General features: G+C 38.7%; 1 protein-coding gene across 42 annotated transcripts in view; it reads left to right on the forward strand.

The window, feature by feature from the left end:
• Positions 1–20,806, forward strand: part of LOC116732739 (receptor-type tyrosine-protein phosphatase delta) — a 459,528-nt gene that overhangs the window by 180,942 nt on the left and 257,780 nt on the right. For 40 of the 42 annotated variants that reach the window (XM_032583123.1, XM_032583122.1, XM_032583125.1 and 37 more), the window contains exon 7: positions 8,710–8,754. The exons of 1 other annotated variant lie outside the window; for it this stretch is intronic. The gene's annotated coding sequence lies outside the window, so the exon portion shown is untranslated. Of the gene's footprint in view, positions 1–8,709; positions 8,755–14,941; positions 14,988–20,806 lie in introns of all 42 variants that reach the window. One more of the 42 variants, XM_032583114.1, reaches the window with a different exon arrangement.

Consider the following 20,806-nt stretch of genomic DNA (forward strand, 5'->3'; position numbering starts at 1 on the left):
TATCAAGAAACGAGACCGGCCAAAAAAACTATGAGGAGTTCTTTCTATTAAAAAGAAAAACAAGGAGTACAAAATGTGGTTGGCAGCATTAACTACTTTGTCCAGTTAATGGACAAAAACAAACGGGATCTGGCAAAGAAAAACAGGTAAACACAGAAGTATTGAGGGAGAATGTACATAGTAATAAATATATCAATAATTACTAATCAGCTGATTTTCCCAAGAAAACATCAGGAATTGTGTTTATCTTGTGAAAAAGAGGCAAACAGAAAAAAACATAATTAAGGCAAAGAATAAAGAAAAAAACATAAGGGGAAGAAAAACAAACACAAACAGAATCCTGGGAAATATCGGAGTATATTTTGGCCACCGTCCTTCAGTGTCAAACATTCTACGAACAGGATTCAACAAATAAATGACATTTAAACGAACTTTTGATTGTGGGGATTAGAAAAGTAACCCTAGTGAGCAGTAATGTGATCAGTTTCAAATTCTTGGTGTTATTTCCTCAAATTTAACCAAGGCACTGAACATTAATATGTGCTCAGAGGGAAGATACACCCTGACCTGAGCCCCTCGCGGTGATGTAGCTGAGGAAATACATTCGGCCTGGTCATAAATATTGCACTGTGAGTACACGGAGGGCTTTTGGGTCTATGAATTATTACGTAGTCCAATGGCTCTGCGCCAGCCACAGAGTGTATCTCGCTCAGCTTTCGCTCGGCAGTAAGCTGCGACTGGGGAATTGTGGTTATAGGCCCAGCACATATAACTGCCAATGATACCGGGAATCCATCACGGTCATCCCACATGTTGTGGTGTGTGCTACCACATGAGCAGACGCAGAAACAGTTAGTCTGAAAACAAACGAAACAATAAAAGCAAAGTAGGAAATGCTGCCGTTCTTCTGTATTTTCAGAGTAGCAAGTCGAAATGGATCTAGTTGATCTACGTCAATGCACCAAGTATGTGGAGTTAGCCCACCTTTTTGGGTCTTTCTACTAATTTGGTTTTCACATGCATGAGATAACTTTATGCTTTGTTGAGTTACAGGATTGACAGTTAAACGTACCTGATTATGCCAACACAATGAGAGCAAAAGGAGATCAAAATAAGCATCTAAATGGAGGAAAGAGGGACTTCTGCTCGACGCGCTATGTGTTCAGACTGAAAAAAAAAATACGCGGCAGGTTGGGCTCTTCTGGTGATTAGCAAAAAAAGAGAAGCATAATCTCCAGACTGCTGACACATTTCTTTTGAACAGCGCCTGTCTGAAAAAGGCAGATATGCTTAAAAAGAAAGAGAGAGAAAATGGATGAAATCTGTGTCAGGTCAGATAGCAGCCAGCAGCTTTCCGGAATAAGTCTCTGCTAAGCCACAAACACACAGGATTAGGAGCTGAAGTACTGGCCGCGAAAAAAGAAAAAAAAAAAAAAAAAGGAGGACAATATTAAATGATTAGTGACAACTTAAGATAACCTTTAAATTACTTGGTTAAATACAGTCTACAGTGTGCGCTCTATGAATATGAAAGAGTGAAGTTGTTGAAGGATGTGCGCTGGAAGCGATTCCTGAAAAACGTAGTTCTTTAAAATATGTCTCTAATGCGAAGAGGAAGCAGCTTTGTGATCAGAGGAGCTAAGTAGTGGTGGAAGAGGATTTAAGTCTCGTACACAGTTAATGGTTGTTAGTAGCACACTTGTTTATTTTATTATTCATGTAATTGGTCAAGTTTGTGTTCAAATGCATTGGATAAGGTTGTTTTATATACTGGCAAAGACATATATGCCCTGCGAAAATATTTACACCCATTGAACTTCCACATTTTGTCACATTACAGCCTATACTTGAATCGGATTTCATACAACAAACCCACACAAAATAACCCACACCTGTACTTGAACCATTATTAGTGCAGTAGAAGAACTGCATTGATAAAAGGAAGCTAAAAGAAGATCCATTTGCACTTTAACTAAGTCATGTCAGAGTGGGGAACTTCGATCAAAGTTTAACTATTTCCACGCAGCTTGTGAAACACATTGTGTGCCAGAAAGCTAATGTAGGACGTCAAGTTAAAAAAAATATTCCAGCAATTGTGGCAACATCATATTGTGAGGACCTTTTCCTTCAACAGGAGCAGAAAATTTGGTCAGAGTTGAATGGAGGATGAACGGTGCTGAACTGTTTGCTACTGTAACTTGATAAAGTATGAAAATGTGGAGGAGCTGTGATTGTAAAAACAAACACAAAACCACAGACAATTTAAAAAAGGACTCACCTGGTTTGCAAATGTGCAAAGAACAAAAACAAACAAAACAAAACTAAAAAAAACTAAACAGGAGCAAATGTCTGAAATGTTCAACAAATTACTTCAGTTCTGATTCAGAGAATCTGCCATTACATGGCATTAAATAACCACAAGATGGCGCTACACTTCATCGTTTCCGTTAGAAACAACTTAACTCTTGATGGGAACAACTGAAGCATATTGACTGACATGGCATTAACACTGGCTTCCATTCACTTTGCTCCGACAAGCTTTATCCATACTTGCAAGGCAAACTTTAACATATTTAGTCTCCATGAACTGATTATGGATCACAGAATAGGCACATCCTGATTCCTTTTCAAGTTTAGTCATTTAATGATAGACAAGACCTTACATTTCCTATTCAAACACAATCGTTGCTTGCATGTACTGCAAATAAGGGGTCGTAATATAAAAGCATAGACTGAAATTACAGTTGAAACCAGTAGATGGCAGTCTGTCTACACAGAACCCTCCAAAAGATTTTGTCTTCTGACTTGGCCTTCCTTCCTCAGCAAAAGTTCCTGAGTGGCACCATCTTTGTGGAGTATGATGTAAATTAACCCTGGAAAGAAACATTTATTGATGCTGTAGGAAAGTACAAGAGAACAGATGTGTGAAAAAGATTTGAATAACAGCTGCACGCACATAAACTCTTCTTGTCTGTTTTTTTTCTCCCCCTCCTTCCTCTCTTATTTCTTTCTTAGATCTCTCATGCTTCATCTCTCACACTTTTACTAAGCCAAATGGCATCACAACTCACCATTTGTGCACGCATGCACACCTCCCCGCCATCTGTGTGTGCAGCGGCCCGTGTCCCTTGCACTGGGAGCGGTCGGAGAGCACGAGAGTGAAAGAGAAAGTGTCTCCCGGCTCTCCGGCGCTCTCCAGTTGTCCCCCTCCTTGCGCCGTTGCCTGTCAAACGGCCACGCGACAACATCGTCCTCGTCTTTCCCCGCCATCCTGTCACCTGCGCGCTTCACAGTCACGAAAGCGCATTTCGGCTTTGTTCATTAACTACACTCGCAAATGTTGGAACTCGGCGGGGGGGGGGGGGAAGATAAACAAGCGCCAATGGTTAATTTATTAAAAGTCTCAGTGCCACAGATGGCACAATTACAGCCTCTGTTTCTTCACCAGGCAGACTTATTTAGCTGAAAACACAGCGCACAGAGAGTGGATATTATCTGTCAATATTACCTCTGCCTGAGATGTAGAGAAGCAAAGTGATTTTCTCTGCATGGGTCTTCATTGTATCTAACAGCGCGAGTTTATTGTCTCTGTGAAAACAAAACACATAAAGTCAGGCACCGCAGTGCTTTCACCTAAAGGTGATTAAAATCAGCAGTGAAATTGGTGATGGTTATTATCTCAAGCTGGACAAAATTTTCAGGGTTTTAAAAAAACATCTGTGCATGCAGCTTCTGCAGCTTTCACCTCTTTCCCAGCGTCCTCCTCCGTTTAGACGGCAAACAAGTGCAGTCATAAGAGCCATTTTCAGCTGAAGTGATAAGAAATAGCAGCAATCAGCAAGGGGTCCGGAAGCTGCCTATGCCCGTTCTAGTATGCGTTTGTGCTTATGTATTTGTAAAAATTGACGATAAAAAAAAAAGATTTGTTGGAACTGTTACTTAACTGGTGAATGAATATGAGTTATTATGGAATGACTTGGGAGTCAGAAAAGGACTCAGGTGCTGCAACAAAGTAAAGAAATGAAAGGATAATTGCAACAATTTTGTTCTGACTTGAAAACTGAAAAAGAAAAGAAAAAGTGGAAGAATTTTCTATGTAGAGCCAAAGTATTCTAATGCAACCAGCTTGTTCCTGAGCCACTAATCCTGTATTAATAACTGAATTTGTACAACGGCAGATACATTCAGCCTTTTTTTCCCCCATAGCTACATACAAAAACACAGCTATTACTGCAAACTGAAAGAAAATAGTTTGAACGTCATAATGACTCAGCATGTTTTGGAACCTTATTTTCTTGCGATGGTAGGAACAAGCTCTGGTTCATTTCAGCTAACATGTGGAAGTTTCTTAAAGGTTTAAGCTTCAGCATTAATATGCAGTCCATGCTGAAGGTGGAAAGAAAGCAGGATTAACAAAATGGGGCCTCAATTATGGTTAAATCTATTATACGTATTTAAACTCTACTTGTTTATAATACTTTGACAATCAGATTTTTTTTACCCTTCCTTGAAATACAAAATAGTAGCAAGAGCACAACAATACTTTCTAATAATTGTTCTATCACTGTTCCCACCCTTATCTTAGTCTGTTGGTAATATTGCTCTTTGAGTTGTCTAGCATCCTAGTATAATATCTTGAACATGTTAGTAAGATTAGTCTTACTATGCTAATGTTAGCTTTATCTTGCTAACATTAGTGTTACATGCTCAGTGCTTACCTGAATATTTTAACTGTGGTCTTATATGACAGCAGTCCACCTAACAGTTAATGTACCTGCTGCAGAACAACAGTTACCCATGAAAAACTGTTAAGTATCTCAGACCAAACAACTATTTCATTTTATTGTAGCAAATGTTTAAATATAAAACATAAATAAAACATCTGGGGAATTTCTGGTGCTTGGGCTAACATTGTTAGCGATAGGATGCGGAGGTTAGCATGGCTTTCTGAAGTATATATTGAAGCCTATCGTTAGCCTTCCATAAGCAGTTAGTCTTGTTGTGCTAAAACTATTTAATTAACATCCTTTCTTTAGCCTTAGCATGCCTCCATTTGCTGATGTTAATTTGGTCATAATATGCCAGTCTCATACCTAAAATGTTAATGTTAGTCTTAGCATAATAATAATAATAGTAATACTAACAATTATTTATATGCTGAACTTACTTTTTGCATGATACATATAGCCTGAATGTCCCAACTTTATTCTTAACATCCTAATGTTTGCCTGAATGTGTCACAGCAGCTCATCGTCTTTAGTAATTGAAGTAATGTACTCAACATCTGAATAGCAGGCCTCATTAATGCCTGAGTCACTGTACGAATGGCCAATTTGACAGTTTGACAAAATATTGTGTTATCCCTTCTCATTAACTGGTTTGGAGAAAAATAAGCTTGGTAACAAACAATGTTGTGTTTAGCCTGTTGTAAAAAGAGGTTGCAACTCAGGCCCATTGAGGTAGCATAATGCTGATGATTATGACAACCAGGCGCAGGGGAGTTATAGAAAGATGCTGAGTTATGGACTGGTGGGAAGGATGCCCAGAACTAAAGAGTCTCACCAATTAAGAAGCAGTTTGACTGAATGCAAAGTCCCCCAGACTTACTCTGCATTACATGACAAAAATATATGTTATGTCACTGAAAACAAACAGCGATGTTTTTTTGGGGGAACTTTTTAAAAAAGAGCGTACTTAAAAAAAAATGTCATACTGAATACATGTTTGAAGTGTTTTGTTGCGTTGATGGGCAATTCATCACTTCACTAGGTGTCTCCAGGCTTTTAGTTTAATTCACAGTACTTTTTGTAAAATACTGTCTGCAATCTGTTCTGTTCATTCTACTCCTCTTTGTGTAAAAAAAAAAAAAAAAAAATCATTCATTCATATTGATTGCCAGCCATAATAATATAATCAGACGTAAAGCCTGACAAGGCTGGCTGCTCCGATAGATCAGAGCTGCTGACAGTAGAACTATGCACAGGTCATAAACCCTCACCTTCCCCGTTTGACCCTCACATCCATTTGCCTCTGTCCAATATGAATGCAAATAACTCCGGGTTTTTGGTGACATGTTTATGGTTATATCTGTATCTCCCCCTCGCTCTGCCTAAAGTGCTGATGTTACTGAACTAATGGGATCTAAAAAGGTAACCTATTGCTCACCGGTGGTCAGCCCCTGCTCACGCTCATGCAGCACCTCCCCCCCCAAAGCATAAACGAAAGCATCAGAGCATGCCCATGCTTGCACACATACAGTATGCATGCCTACATGTCCTCTACCCCAGTCACTTCTGTATGCATTGAGCTGATAAGTACCGCAGTTCATTTTCTCCATGGCAAAGCACAGTAAAAAAAAAAAAAAAATGAAGAAAAAAAAAACTCTGGAGTAATAATTGCTTGGAGTGGGGTTGGGGTTGTTGGTTTTCTGTGAGGGTGCAGGGAGGGAGGGACAATACGAGCTTGGTTAAATATGCTTGATTGCCTCCTAAGCTTCGGTGCTGTGTAATGAAATATGGCTGCTGCAGACAGAGGCTCCCTTTGCGATAGCTTTCTTGTCACTTTCTTCCTTGCCTTCTCTGATTTTTCTTTTTCTTTTTTCTCTCCGTTGCACCTTTTCCCTCTTATGTCCTGGCATTTTCATCTTTGGCCGACTGAGTCCCTCAAAGCGTTTGTTGCCATTGAACAGTTATCTTTGCTATAATGTAATAATTATGGAGGCCAAATCCAGCCTAATTGAGTATTCCTTACCTCATCGAAACGACTACTGCCTTATTATTACGTTCTTCAATTTAATTTGCAAATTTATTAGCATGACAGACCGCATTCAAAAGCACTGTGATAGTAAAGAACTCAACCAAACAAGGGAGGTCAGACTGGAAGGGCCAGAAAGCAGCCATATCCTTACCCGGTTAATTATAGTCATCTACATATTAGAGAGGGGAAGATGATGGTATAAATATTAAAACAGCTTGTTGGCAATTGGAAACCCTCTGGCCATTACCTGACTTAGCCTTAGGGAGCAACAACCAATACATTCTGTTGTATAAAAAGCCTCAAAAAGAACAAAATAAGATCTATCTTCAATTATCTTTGTCAGTTTTGCAACATCTATGATATGGAGTTAGAAACTCATGTTGGTGGGTGAACTTCGACGTAATAACACAAATCATTGGACATAAGATTATTATATTAAAGAGAAACGGCAACGAATCAACTAATGTGTAGTTTTAAAACCCACTGTTATATCAGTGACTTTCTTACGACAAAAAAATGTGTTTTATTGAAGAGCTTAGTCTGATTAGCTGTTAGCTGTTCTTCTTCAAGAGAATGCCTTACTCCCCCACTCGGAATCACTTCAGAAAATATTAGACTGCTGCATATAAGATCCTCACATGGGAAAGAGCTATAAATCGTAGACAAATACATGCAGCAACAGATGGGATTACTCATGTTTATGTGTCAATTATCTTATTGGTCTCATTAATAAAACATATTTTTCTTCAGTCTCAAATCTATCAATCAGTCTTAAGGGTAAATTACATTACTTAACCATTAAGCTTTGGTAGCATATTTTATAGAAAGTAACGAGATGGATGCATCATAAAATCATATCTGCTCTCAGAACCACAATATTAACACCACAAATGAAATTGAATTATTGTATTGTATCTGGTCCCTAACAGAATCGATAATTAAATTATTACTAATTACGTGAATATTTAGGCTTAAGCAAAGATTAAGTAAAGAAACTGGGTCACACTTTGACGGGTTGTGAATAAGACTGTCATGACACCGTCATAAACATGACATAACACCTGTCATGACCATGAGTAAGTCTTCATGAATATTTATGACTGTTGTCATAAAGTGTCATTCGGTAAATCATGACACTTTTAATACAAAGTTGACATTATTCAAAATGTCTTTGTTATGACAACTTGACATTAACCAAGAAATCATGATCTGACATAAATTTGTTATAAAAGTATTACTGATTAAACTTTAGCTTTAATAACATAAAGCTACATAATTTTTAAAGTTTAATCAGTAATACTTTTATAACAAATTAATGTTGTTGTCTGCTATTCTTGTGGAATCACTATTAGCACTGAATACTGTTTAATTTAATACTGTTTATTTTTGCTTGTTGCACCTCTTTACTTTATAGCTCAAGCATAACTGCCCCAACTAAGTGAATAAAGTCTTTTAATGTAGAAATTATCTCCAGTGTGGAAAACTGAATTAACATTGTATTTTCAGTTATTTTTAAGCATGAACCAACAGGATGCCCTCATCATTCATTGCCTTCCCTGATGTCCAAATTGTACCATCAAAGCAGCATCGTCTCATCTTGAAATACTGTAGTTGTAAAAATCCAACGTTTTATTTCTGTACATTAAGAGAAGAAAAATATCTCACAGATTTGTTTTACACCAGTTATCACTTGTTCCACACTTATTAGTACCTCTAATAATTCACAATAATTGCATACAATTTAGGTATTTCTTTAATTTATGAATAGATTCTAGAGTGCAGAAAGTGTTACCTCGGGAAATTAAAATAATAGATTTGTTTATCCCCTGTTCAAAATAGGAAGAACAAGAGAACAATCATTTTGAAGACTATGTGGTCTTATTTTTTTTTCTTTTAGAAAGTCTGAATAGGACTTTAATCCCTGCTCCTCTTTGTCTCTTCTCGTTGATGCAGTTCTCTTTCCTGAGATGTCAACCACAGGATGAGGCCTGAGGCCAGGTGAGGACCTGGGATAACCCCGACTCGTTGTTTTGATCTGTTTGCATACATTTCCCGCCATTCTTCTGAGGGTGTTCACAGCTGCTTCCTATTAGCGTCAGCTGAGGATTTAGGCTGATCTCGTCTGCGAGTATCCATCTTTGTTATAAAGAGGAATTGCCCATCTCGAGTGCCAAGACAACCCAGAGAATATGTCAAGTGATATCCAATCAAGAGCTGAGCTAAATCTCTCGACTTGAGCTCGATCCCTCCCTGACCTGCAGCTGTGTAAGGGGGGCAGTGGGCGTAGGGGGCTCAGGAGGGGGTGGCAGGAGGAGGCTATATCTGGCAACCTAAACCTTTTTAAAGTGACTGAGGGAGTGAGGGAGACTGACTGGCACTGATGGGACCGGACCGGGATTGTGCGATGCCGGCGTGCCGCGGCGCGCCCAGGCCTCAGAAAGCTTGATTGATAGAGTGTGATGAGACTGTCACAGAGCAAGGAGATAGGCTAGATGGAGGGAGGGAAGTGGGTTGACCAGCGGAGGGAGATAGGGGGAAATAAATTTGAGAACACGTGAAGGATGAAGTGGGGGAATGAAGTGGCTGGATGGAATGTGTTTCGGACACATGAAGGATGGGGAGGTGGGAGGCTTGGAGAGGGGAAGGCGACTCAGTGAGATACTGAGAGGCTGAAGGCTTCACTTAGATGTCACTTAGATCTGGCTTGAACCAATTCAGCAACTATGATGGTGAATATATACATATACATATATATATATAAATAGCTCAAAATGTTGAAATAGGTAGATTTATTTTAATACACTTTGCTAAGCATATCTTGGATTCATTAAGTTATAATGGTGAAAATTTGCCTTAGCTCAGAAAGTGAATGTGATATTCTTAAAATACACTGTCTGGCCAAAAAGGGCCACATGAATTTCACTAAGGAGATAGGTATGATCCTCCTACTGGAAAGGTACTGCAGAAGGAGTAACTACAACAAGCTGGCAGCAAGTTATTTAATCTTAATTGATGCAACGTGTAGCTTCTTATTTGCTAAGCAGCTTCACATCTTTTCCACTGGCTGTTTAAGATCAAGCATGACAATGATGTAGATTAGAAACATCTAATGAGATTGCAGAAACTACTAACTTTGGGTTGAGAACTGTCCAACGCTTTATTAAAAACTGGAAGGATGGTGAAGAAGCATTGTCTTTGAGGAAAAATTGTGGTTGGAAAAGGATCCTTAATGATTTAGTCAGGGATCACTTTAACGCTTGGTGACATCAAATTGAGAAAACGGCTGTGCAAATTAAGAAAACCCCTAATCAGCGAGGCTAAGCAGAAAAAAAGGCCTCAAAATACGAGGGAGCATAAAAATTTTACATAAGAAGGTTATATGATCTGATCTGATCAATCTAGATTTACCCTTGGTCAGGCATTTTTATTTATTTTCAGGGTCCTGTTTGGTTGAGTAGGAATTATTATCTAAAAGCCAGAGAGAAATATATGTTAAGAGACTTCATTCATGCTTTGCTTTGGGTTTATGTGAAAGCGTAGCAAAAGAAAGTTAAATTAAAGTTTTGGTAAAAATATATTAGACTAATAATGTAAAATTGAGCAGAAGGAAAAAGTGTGGGAGAATAAGATGTACAAGGATAAACACTGTCTCGAGAGTATTGTAAAGGCTTATTCTATAATACTCATATGAATGTAAAACAGACAGCAAATTTTACTCGTTTTTGTATCTCTCTGAAATCTAGAATATATTCACACTTTTGGAAAATAACTAAATTTAACTTCTACTTTATTGGATGCAAATGCAATTAAAAAAATACATTAAAACACATTACTTTACTAAAACCTGACGTCAAGTGATGCTCGTACACAACATAATAATTACTGTAATGATAATTAGTGATTATATTTTTTAAGTATGTTAGACATTCTTAAATACAACTGAACCAATCTGAAACAGACTTCTGCATGTAAAAATCAACCCTTTTTCTTAGAATTTAAGCTTTTATATGATAAAATTGACTATTTTTAAAATATTAATATTTCTTTGTTTTCCACAAGAGAAAGTCATCTGTAGGTTTGATAACTATGTTTACCGCAAGATAATATTTCATATACAGTAAAAGGAGGTTGATTCTGTTAAATTTGTAACATCTAAATCATATTTACATGTACAGATCCCAAGGTGTCCCAAAAACAACAAAAAAAGCCCTCCTTAGCTCCTATTTCCCGTACAGTAAGATGCCCATGTGAATATAACTAGTTTACTGGGCTGTTTATTAGTTTATCAGCACCTGCTTTGGAGACTATATTAGATCTCGTGGACACATGGCGTGCTGGCAGTGAATGCAACACGGGCTGAGTTAATGCTCTGTTCTGGGAATTCCACAGTTAGTGAATTCAGACTCAATAAAGGCACCATGTTTTACTTTTATCCTTGCCTGAGGAAAGACGGCTGACTCACCCAGAATGCCTAAGTTATTATTAGTGCCTCACATCTGTGTGGAGAAGCCGCGTGTGTGTGTTTTTGTGTGTGAGCAGCCGAGCTCCAGCGGCAGTGGCGAGTTCATACAGGAGCAGCACGAGGAGCTCTTATCTGCCACCTGCCAAGCTCTGACCAGGGCCTCGATTCCTGCCCCCGCTCCCACCCTATCCCTCTGTTCTCGGTGGGGGCTTCCCACCAGTCTGCTATAGGCAAGTCAGCCAGGTGAAATGAGCAATTCCCTTTGAGGGACAGGAGTGCTGCATAGACTCACCGTGTGAAATGGCTGCTCACTTTGGCAGATCAATGCCCTCTCTTTCCTTCTCACGCTGAAGCTGAGTGATAGTCGGGCAGAAAACGGGGGAGGTGGGAGGGGGTAGGTGGTCTTGCATGTGATGTTTGTTTGTGTGCGTGCGAGGTTGTCTGTGAATAGGAAGGATAGACCGTTAGCCGGGCATTTAATTATATTTGCCACGGTTGCTCTGAGGGAGAGCTGTTGGGAGAGAAAATTTGAGGTGCTTTGCATAACCTCAAAAGACGTGCAATATTGCCATTACCCTTTGGAGGAGAGAGAGCAGCTCCCAGGCTTACCGGATATGAGAATATTCAGCCACTCAAGTGGAAATTTTGCCAATATGAATGATATTAGTGACAATCGTATTAAAATGCTTAGTGGTGCCAAAATGAATCTAATACTTCAGTAGCAATGAGTCTCATATGTCACACATTTCTAACATGGAGCTGTTCACATACATGCAGAGGGTTATGATTAATGGCTAAATCTTGAGCAGACAATCGCGTTTTTTTTTTCTTTTTAATTCTGCAGACGTTGGTTCTGTACATACTGGCAATGTGTTGTGTTCAGATTGGGATATTATACACATCAGGGTTGTGAACATTACAACATTAATGAACATTAGTACAGCTTGCCAGTTGTACCATGGCCGTTGTGCGTTAACATACAGTATAAAAAAGCCTTCTGTAATTAGTAACTCCTACATATCTGATCATAATTTTAGCAATATTTTTTTTTTCTGGTTGGGTCTTTATTCAATACCTTTTGAATAATTCAGGGTCTAACATGACAACTAACCCCAGAACCAGTGTTGTGCTCGATTTTTTTATTAAAAATAAATCAAGTATTGTTTGATATTATTTCTAAAGATTGCAACATAAATACGTTTTGTCCTCTCAAAATTTAATCCATCCATTTCCATCCTTTCAAAAGTGAGTTTGGGATCATCGTCCCGTTGGAGCACCAAGGTGTATCTAAGTTTCACCATGACTTGATTTCCATTTTTATTACTATATTATAAAATAGCCAATTTTTTGTGCTTGGTCAGTGTTGCTTTGAGCAGTAAAATATTTTTGCTTGTGTCGCTAGCATTATAGTTGCAACCATGGGCAAAACAGTGTGGTACAGCAGGTGTTTGTGTCCATGTTTCAAATGCTAGTCCTCAAATGAGTTTTCAAATGAGTCAGAAAGGGCATCTGGCATTAAAACATGTGCCAAGTCTGAGTGCACGCAGCTGTGGAGTGGGGAGGATACTCTGCTGTGGCCCATTGTTCTTATTCTTGTACAAATCATGAATACCACTTTGTTTTGTTTGATTTTGATGATGTGAAGTGACCTGGTTGACCTTGGATGGTTGACCCTTAAACTTTGGTTTATATGTTCAAAATAAATGCTCTCTGGCAATGAATGATGAATGAGTTAAAAGTCTTGCCTCGACTCCTCTGAACACGTCTCAAACTTTGGCTTGTCTGGCCAGCAAACCTTTCACCAGAAAGCATTTGGTTTTTGCTTTTGGGCAGCTGGAAATTTCAGTTCAGCTTGAAGGTTTTGGATTTCTGGCTTGACGCACTCTCAGCCCACAGACATGCAAGAGTGGCTTTGCTGTGGACAGACAGAGATTTCAGTAGTTCCCAGTTCAGATTGGAACAGTGATGTACTGTACATTTTAGACTTTGGCAAAAGGGCTAAGTTCTAAGTCATGCTTTAATGGGATATCAAACACATAATTCACTAAATGACATGCTAACCAATTATTTTTACATGTAAGCACATTATTCACTCTCTTAGCAGATTTATATGAAAGGAATCTTTTAATTTTTACCAACATGTTTCTTTTGCCCTAATGACCCTGTAAATTCTAGACACTAACAGGTACCATAGAATTGCACAAAAATCCGTGAGGGACGGCGGAGTCCCTGCTCGAAATTCCGTGAAAGAGGTGTACGGAGCCTTGTGCCAGAAGCCCATTAAAATGCTGCCTACATCGTTTTAAACTGTGTGATTGTGAGCGTGAGTGGGAATAAAAATAGCAATAGGTATTTTGTTCCATATAACACAGTAGGAGTGTAACAGGTAAACCTTCTATGGATGCAAACTCGACTAAAACCCCACCTGTTTAGGATTGTATTTGAAACGTAATCAATTACAAATTTATTGATGGAACCTGACTTAATGTCGTGTTTTGATTGTTGATTCTATGTTGCATTGTGTTTCTGTGTTTGATATGATGTAGAGCACTTTGAAATGCCTTGCTGCTGAAATGTGCTATACAAATAAAATTTGATTTGATTTTTTTTTTTTATTTAATGTGAATATGATGTAGAATATGTAGAGGGAGTTAGAAATTAGAGTGATGGGAAGGAGCTTGGCTCTCTGTGTTGCTGTGTGTAGGTCCTGCTAAAGGTGTTCTCCTCCCACCGGTGACCTTGGCAGGATAAGCAGGTGCAGAAAATAGAGAGATGAATGTATGTAATGCATTTATTTCATAATGTTGAATATTTTTTTTGCCTTCTCTGACTAAAATGAAACTACCATAAACATGGAGACATTTTGTTTGTGAGCAAACTGAAAAATCCGCAGGAGGTCAAATAAATTTGCCAGTCAGACAAAATTAGCAACAAATTCAAACGAGTACGCCCAATTTTTGTTTTCTAAAAGTTATTGAAGCTCTGATAAAAATATACATATATATTCTTTTAGGTAAATCAATTAACGTCCCAATTTTATCTAAAGTTTTATACCAATGATGAATGCAGGTTAAACCCTGAACTCCTGAATATTCTCAGAAACTCATTAGATGACTATGAACCTCTCTGGAGCAAAAGAACAACATTTCTTGGAAAATGAAGCCACTTATGGTTAATCATGAGGGTGCTCTCGTCTCTGGGCGATTCAGACCACTTCACCTTCATTAACAAGTGTTTGCCAAGTTTCTGCTGACTTAAAATAACATAATGAACACCATTAAAAACAACAAAAAACAATCGTAATGAATATATACGACTCTTACTTAAAACAACCTATTCCAGACATAGTTAGCCTGATTATTATTCCGGGTACTCTTAGAAATCACTCTTTCTCAATCTAATCAAGCAAACCAAAAAAATTAAAAAGGTAGTTCTCAACAGCTTTACTATTTACAGACTAATGCAATAGATCCCTACGAAATTAAAACGGAACGCATAGTGACGGAAATGTTATATATGAAAGGCACAAGCCAGTGTCTTATAGAAGAGCATCAATTTCAGAGATGAATGTGATGCAGAGATTGATTAAACTTTTATTGCTGCTGTGCAGGGCAAAGACTTATTATGAATCTATACGGTTACAATTTAATTTCCTCTAAAGTATTTAGCTAGTCTCTTTATTCTAATCATCTTTATTCTAATAGTCAATCATCCTGTTTCCAGAGCCTCTATGTCTGCACCGAGCCTCTCAACACCAATGCATCTTGGGGTGAGTCTACAGCCTGTGGACGACGCAGCAGCAAATCTCACTTGATTGTATAGTTAAAAGTGAGGATGAGGAGACAGACGAGCAGAAGGACGAGGGGAAAAGAAACCAGAGGAGAACACGGCCTCTCAGCTTCGATCATGCTCCGACATCTTGATGCTAGAAAGAGTCCCATTTGTGTGCAGACTCTGCAGAAGACGGGGCCCAGGAAGGTTAAATCTCGCTCCTCAGCCATCAAAGCTGTAACGAACAGTGTTTAGCAGTAATAACATGCACCGTCACCTTCCAGCGGCCGTCTATTTCCACCAAAAGCGAGCCAAAAGTCAGAAACTGCGAACTGGATTCGGCTGTAAACGCCAGCGAGCGAGAGGGGGGGGAAAGACGGGAGCTTTCTCAGTCAAAGTGAAAAAGAGCGAGAGTGTCGGGGCTTGAAGAGAATGAGGGGAGCAAGGGAGGAAGAAAAGCTGGTTTCAAATGGATTTCATTCTGTAGGCGCGTAATGATAGCTATTAAATAAAACTGAGGAAAGGGGGAGCGGCTGACAGAGACGCACGGAGACACGCAAGAGACGGACAGGAGGAGAGATGCCCGCTGTTGCATCACCTGCTGTAATAATGGTGTTGACATTCAAATGGAAAGCTGTGACAATAGGAGCCAAAGCTGAGGCAGCATCCGCCATTCAGACGGAAAGAAAGCATCAGGAAATATTAGCAGGCGTCAGGACTTTTCATTGCACACACTGAAAACCACTTGACCCTTCAGGGCGTCGCACAAGTGATTATCTATTATAACCGAGTCCTGCGAGTGTGTGTGTGTCTGTGCATGCAAACAGCTTCGGCTCGCACATTAAATAGGCCAGTTTGACACTTCATTCTTCCACATCTCCTATTAACTCCGCAGTGCCTTTTTCTTTTACTTTTTGCATTTCTGCAGCCACAAACTTTAATGTAATTTATTTGAGCTGAATATAATGGATCAACTCAAGATTCTTCAGAATTTGAAAGGGGAAAGATTCATGTTTTTTTATTTATATTTTCTACAAATATCTAAAAAGTGTAGTGTGGAATTGGGTTCAGAACCAATACAATATGAAACTTCTCATTGAAATTACAGCTGCAAGTCTTCTGCCGATTTTCCTTCGAACAATATCTTCAAGTACATTCAGCTTTCCTGTCCCTGCTGAAGAAAACAATCCTTATAGCATGATGCTGCCATCACCATGTTTTACCTAGACATTAGTGATGCTTGTTCTTAGTTTTGTACCATAGCATTTTGCACAAATCAAACTGTTCAGTCTAGGTATAATTTGAACTGCGGACTTTTTTCCACTTGCAACTTATTACATTTTTATTTCAACAATGACCTTCTTGATTTGATTTATTTGTTCAAAATGAGAGTGCAACATTATTAGACATGGCTATAAACCAGTAAATTACTTGGATTAGGCCACTGGGCAGGTGTCCGTCTGAAGTCTTCAGCAGGCTAATGGAATATTAGAAAGGGAATGAAAAAATCATGTACACATAAGTTGAAAGTGTCAGAAAACATTCACGATCAACCTCAAAACTGCAAATACCACCTCTTTTCCTCTGAGGTGGCGCAAATCCATGCAAAGTCTTAAGCGGGAGAATTTAAAATAAATACATTTCTAAAAACGTTCAAAAATCCTGATTCTAAAATGGTGCGATGATGAAATGGTGAAGGCTCTTCATCAAAAGCTTTGGTAGCTTTCCTGAATAGTGATTCGGTTGCTTAAAGGTCGGACCTCTTTGTGAATGACCATGTGGTGATGCAATAAAGTCAGAAGAAAATTTCACCGAGTGAAAATCAATCCAAGGTATGCGAGCTGTCAAATGTAATCTTATCCAGTTAAAGTTTTGAAAAATAAAGTAGAGTCAAGAATAATACCAAGCTATTAACATTCACCCACAATATGAATGTATTCATGCTCTGAAAGATACTTACAAACTAAATAAAAAACCTCTGATTATTTGGGAACCATCATATCCACAGGTTCTTCTTTTTCTTTTTTCAAATAATACAATACTAATATCATTTAATTGCTGAAAAGTCAGTCTTGAACTTGATTGGAAGCTCATGAAGATCTAAGAAGCTTTTGGGCTTATTTTTGACAGTGTAAAACTCAGGATGCTTTGCATGCTTTTGGGTATTTACATTTCTGTAGATATCATGCCTCTCCTAAAGGCCAGGTTTGTGGAATGCGCCATGAATAGTTATTCTCTTAATAGGTTCTCCCACTGTAACTCTATGTCTAAAGCTAAATGAGACTTTCCAGAGGCCTCTGTTTGCTGAGTCTCTGGGTAATGGTCTCCTTTCCCCATATTTTACTTTAGAGAGGTACCACAACCCATGATCTGTCTACTGTTTCCTGGTTTTCATTTTGCTTTTCTTTCCCCCAGTAAACCTCTGAGGCCTTAACAGGACAGTGAGTTTCATAATGAGATTAAATTACTTACAGGTGGACCCTATCTGCTAATTACAGCGGACACCCAGTATTTTCAGCGGTTTACGACCACAACCGGCCGCAAATAGCGAAAATCAGCAAATACTTGACAGCTCCTCTGTTAAAATACTAATAGCTGCCTATTTTAATGGGCCATGTATGATAATAGGCATTAATACTCAACAGTTTAAACTATCTTAGCACAACTGCAGAAGGTTAGCGTTTACAGTCTTCCTTAACGCCGCTGTAGGGGGCACAGCCACTCGGCACAGCCAAGGAAAATTATCATTGGTCTTGGATTGCCTGCTTTGCAAACCACAGCTAACAGTGTGTCCAATAGGATTGCACCAAGGTATTTCAGTTGACCAACCTTGCTCTGCTTTCAAATATTTTAGATATACCATGTGGAAAAAATCCACAAATAGGTGACAATACAACAAAACTGTGAATATGCACAGGATGACTACTGAAATCAATAGGTTACATTGATTTTTATTTAGGAATAAGTAAAGGACATAAAACATAATTTCCGTTGCTCTATCACATAAAATCCCAATAGAATACATTAGTTTGTTGTTGTAACATGACAGAATGTACAAATGTTCACAAGGCATGCAAAGGTTTTTGCAAGTCTGTACAATCAGGAATGTGAAAGGGTAAAACTAAGTCTGTTGATGGCTTAAACTATAGGTCATTGTTGTTAATGTAAGCTAATATCAACTTTTTTACCATAAAAGCTGATATTTTTTTGGTATCATAAAAATATGATATGTGTTTGGTTTGGAAACCAAACACCAAAGATGTTTGGTTTCCTGATTGATGTCCCAGTTCTTCACATTCCTGTCATTTTAATACAACACTTAAAGATGAAATTGAGCATCAGTTTGCAAATTCTTCTGTCATGCCTTCTATCAGACAAAATCTCGGCATGCGTTTTATTCCATTTTAAGCTGTTCAGCATTCTCTTGTATCGGTGTAGACCTCCGGTGATTGGGGTAGAAACCGTTTGCGCCGGCATTTGAAGGACTGCAGATATCAGCAGATCCTTGCCGATGCAGAGGTCAATACCTATTATAGTAAAAAGCAATAGTCAATATAGTGCTCGTACATGACCAGTTCCAGATTTGACTGCCTTAAACAGCTGCAGACGTTTTACATGGTGTTTTGATGATGAATTTAATGGCTTAAAAGCATTCTGATTGCTCCTGTTATGAGAGCAGGAAAGTAAAATTGATGCACTCGTGTAGTGGAGCTTTGTGTCTTGGAAATCCATAAACAGTGCTTTGTTATAAGGGCTAGAGTCAAGAATTATGTAATGTCTGTCAATGCATTTTGGAACAAAGGTTGGCTAAAATCCTTTTTCTTTTTTTTTTAAGATGACCTGTAACTTCAGAAATTCTAGTTTTTTTTTTACCAGGCCTGGATACATATAAAACTTTAAAGTGTATGAAGTCTATAGTTTGCAAAGTTGTTATATTTGCTTTTATTTTGCTGTCTCCCCAATGTTGTACTCCTGAGCAAGTATTTTCCTAATCGTAGTGTTTAAAGGACACCCATGATTTCAGTTTCCTTCCTTAAACTCCTTCTGGTCCTGCAGCTGGAAAAAAAGGGTTCAAATGAAGCGCATTGTCGAATCAATTTGTACCAGTCCATCTTGTATTCACTCCTTCATGGTCTGGTATAGATGGATGGGTGAATGAAACAGTGAGTAGGCGGGAGAATGAAAAAGTGAAGGGATGGATGGATGTATAAATGGCTGTATGCACTGATGGTGGGATGGATCAGCGGATGGTTGGATGGAACATGGAGAAATGGATGGAAGGATCAACATAGGTTTATGTGGATAGATATCAGGAGACAAATGGAGAGATAGGTGGTTGGTGGATGGATACATGACTGAAGCATCTTTTTTTTTTCTTGAAATTAAAGTAACAACAGAAATCTGAGCCATGTGAAGCTGGATTGGAAGAAAGTATGTAATTGTTGTTCCCACTAATATTTAAATGATCTCATGTTTTCCTGGCAGCTGGGTGGACAAAGTGCTCACTGCTTCACTGTGGTCAACTAGGAATCATTTTTTTGGTTTTCCTCTGCAGTAGTGAAAGGTCATTACCTCAGTGATAAAAAGTGCCAAAAAATGACTTCAGTTATTATTTGTCATTATGTTAAATAAAATCCATTTTAGATTTTCACTTACCCCACAGTTACTTTACTCATTGTAGGAAAAACTTAATTAAATGCAACAGCCAACATTTTGGGGGGTTTAGCAGAATTTTGTTTAAAGTGCGCACACACACACACACACACACACACACACACATGTTGCTACAGCAAATAGACATTGTAACAAAAAAGGGGAGGGGGACGGTGGATGTTATTGTACTTTTCTTGAGTTAAATCATGTCTCCGTGAAGAGAAATGATGAAAAGAGGAGAAGACAAATCTAAATGTGTGCAAAAGGACAGAACAGAACTGCAGACAAACCTGAACAAGTTTCCCATTTTTTAAGGAAATGAGATTTGGAATATGACAGAACTCCTAATACCCTTACACACAGCTTCCCAGTATTTATGCTAATATCTTGGCCTAAGCACATTTACAGAGCGGGGGGAAGGTGGACTAAATAAAATGAAGGTAAGGCTTTGAGATGTAATTCTGAATTCTGCCTTTGACGAGCACAGTATCAGCCGTCCTGGATCTCTACTTCTTCATTCGGATGTTCTCATTTGTATCCACACCTGTGTCACTCACAGCTTTACGTCTTAACCTAATTTCATGGTCTGTGGGTTTGGATGGATGGCTCCGCTGCAACTTTTACACTCAGGAGACGAGGGAGAGAGAGCAAACTATAAATGTGTGTGTCGGCGTGCACCTACGTGATAACACAATGGAGAAGAGGAGGAGGAGAGAAAAAGGGTCAAAAAGAAGGAGGGGAGGGGGAAGCTTCATTGGCACACAGGCCTGCAGGTCCAGCCTAATATTTACCCTCAAACTGTTAGCAAAAAAACACAAAGAGCTGTGGGATAGTGGACAGGAGAGTGTGGTTTTACAGAGTTTGACTGTGTGATCATGCCGCAGGGGAACCCATTTTGTGGTAATGAGATTGAGTTAAACAGTTGATAACAATATTTAAATATTTTTCCAGGGTGCAAGGTTTAAAGGAAAGGTTTGACTTTTTCTCTAGGAGGTGAAAGCAGTTTAATGCAATACAGAGATATTTTTTTGAAGTCTTCCAGTATCATAGTCAGCCATCAACTACAGGTTCATCCACAATTCCTGGAACTCCTGGTAAAGCAGTACACAGTATACCTCAATAGTTATCATTGCTGCAGTTCTACAGTGAGCTTTGGAGATTGTT

The sequence above is a fragment of the Xiphophorus hellerii genome, chromosome 14 (assembly GCF_003331165.1).
Source record: "Xiphophorus hellerii strain 12219 chromosome 14, Xiphophorus_hellerii-4.1, whole genome shotgun sequence".
NCBI classification, from domain to species: domain Eukaryota; kingdom Metazoa; phylum Chordata; class Actinopteri; order Cyprinodontiformes; family Poeciliidae; genus Xiphophorus; species Xiphophorus hellerii.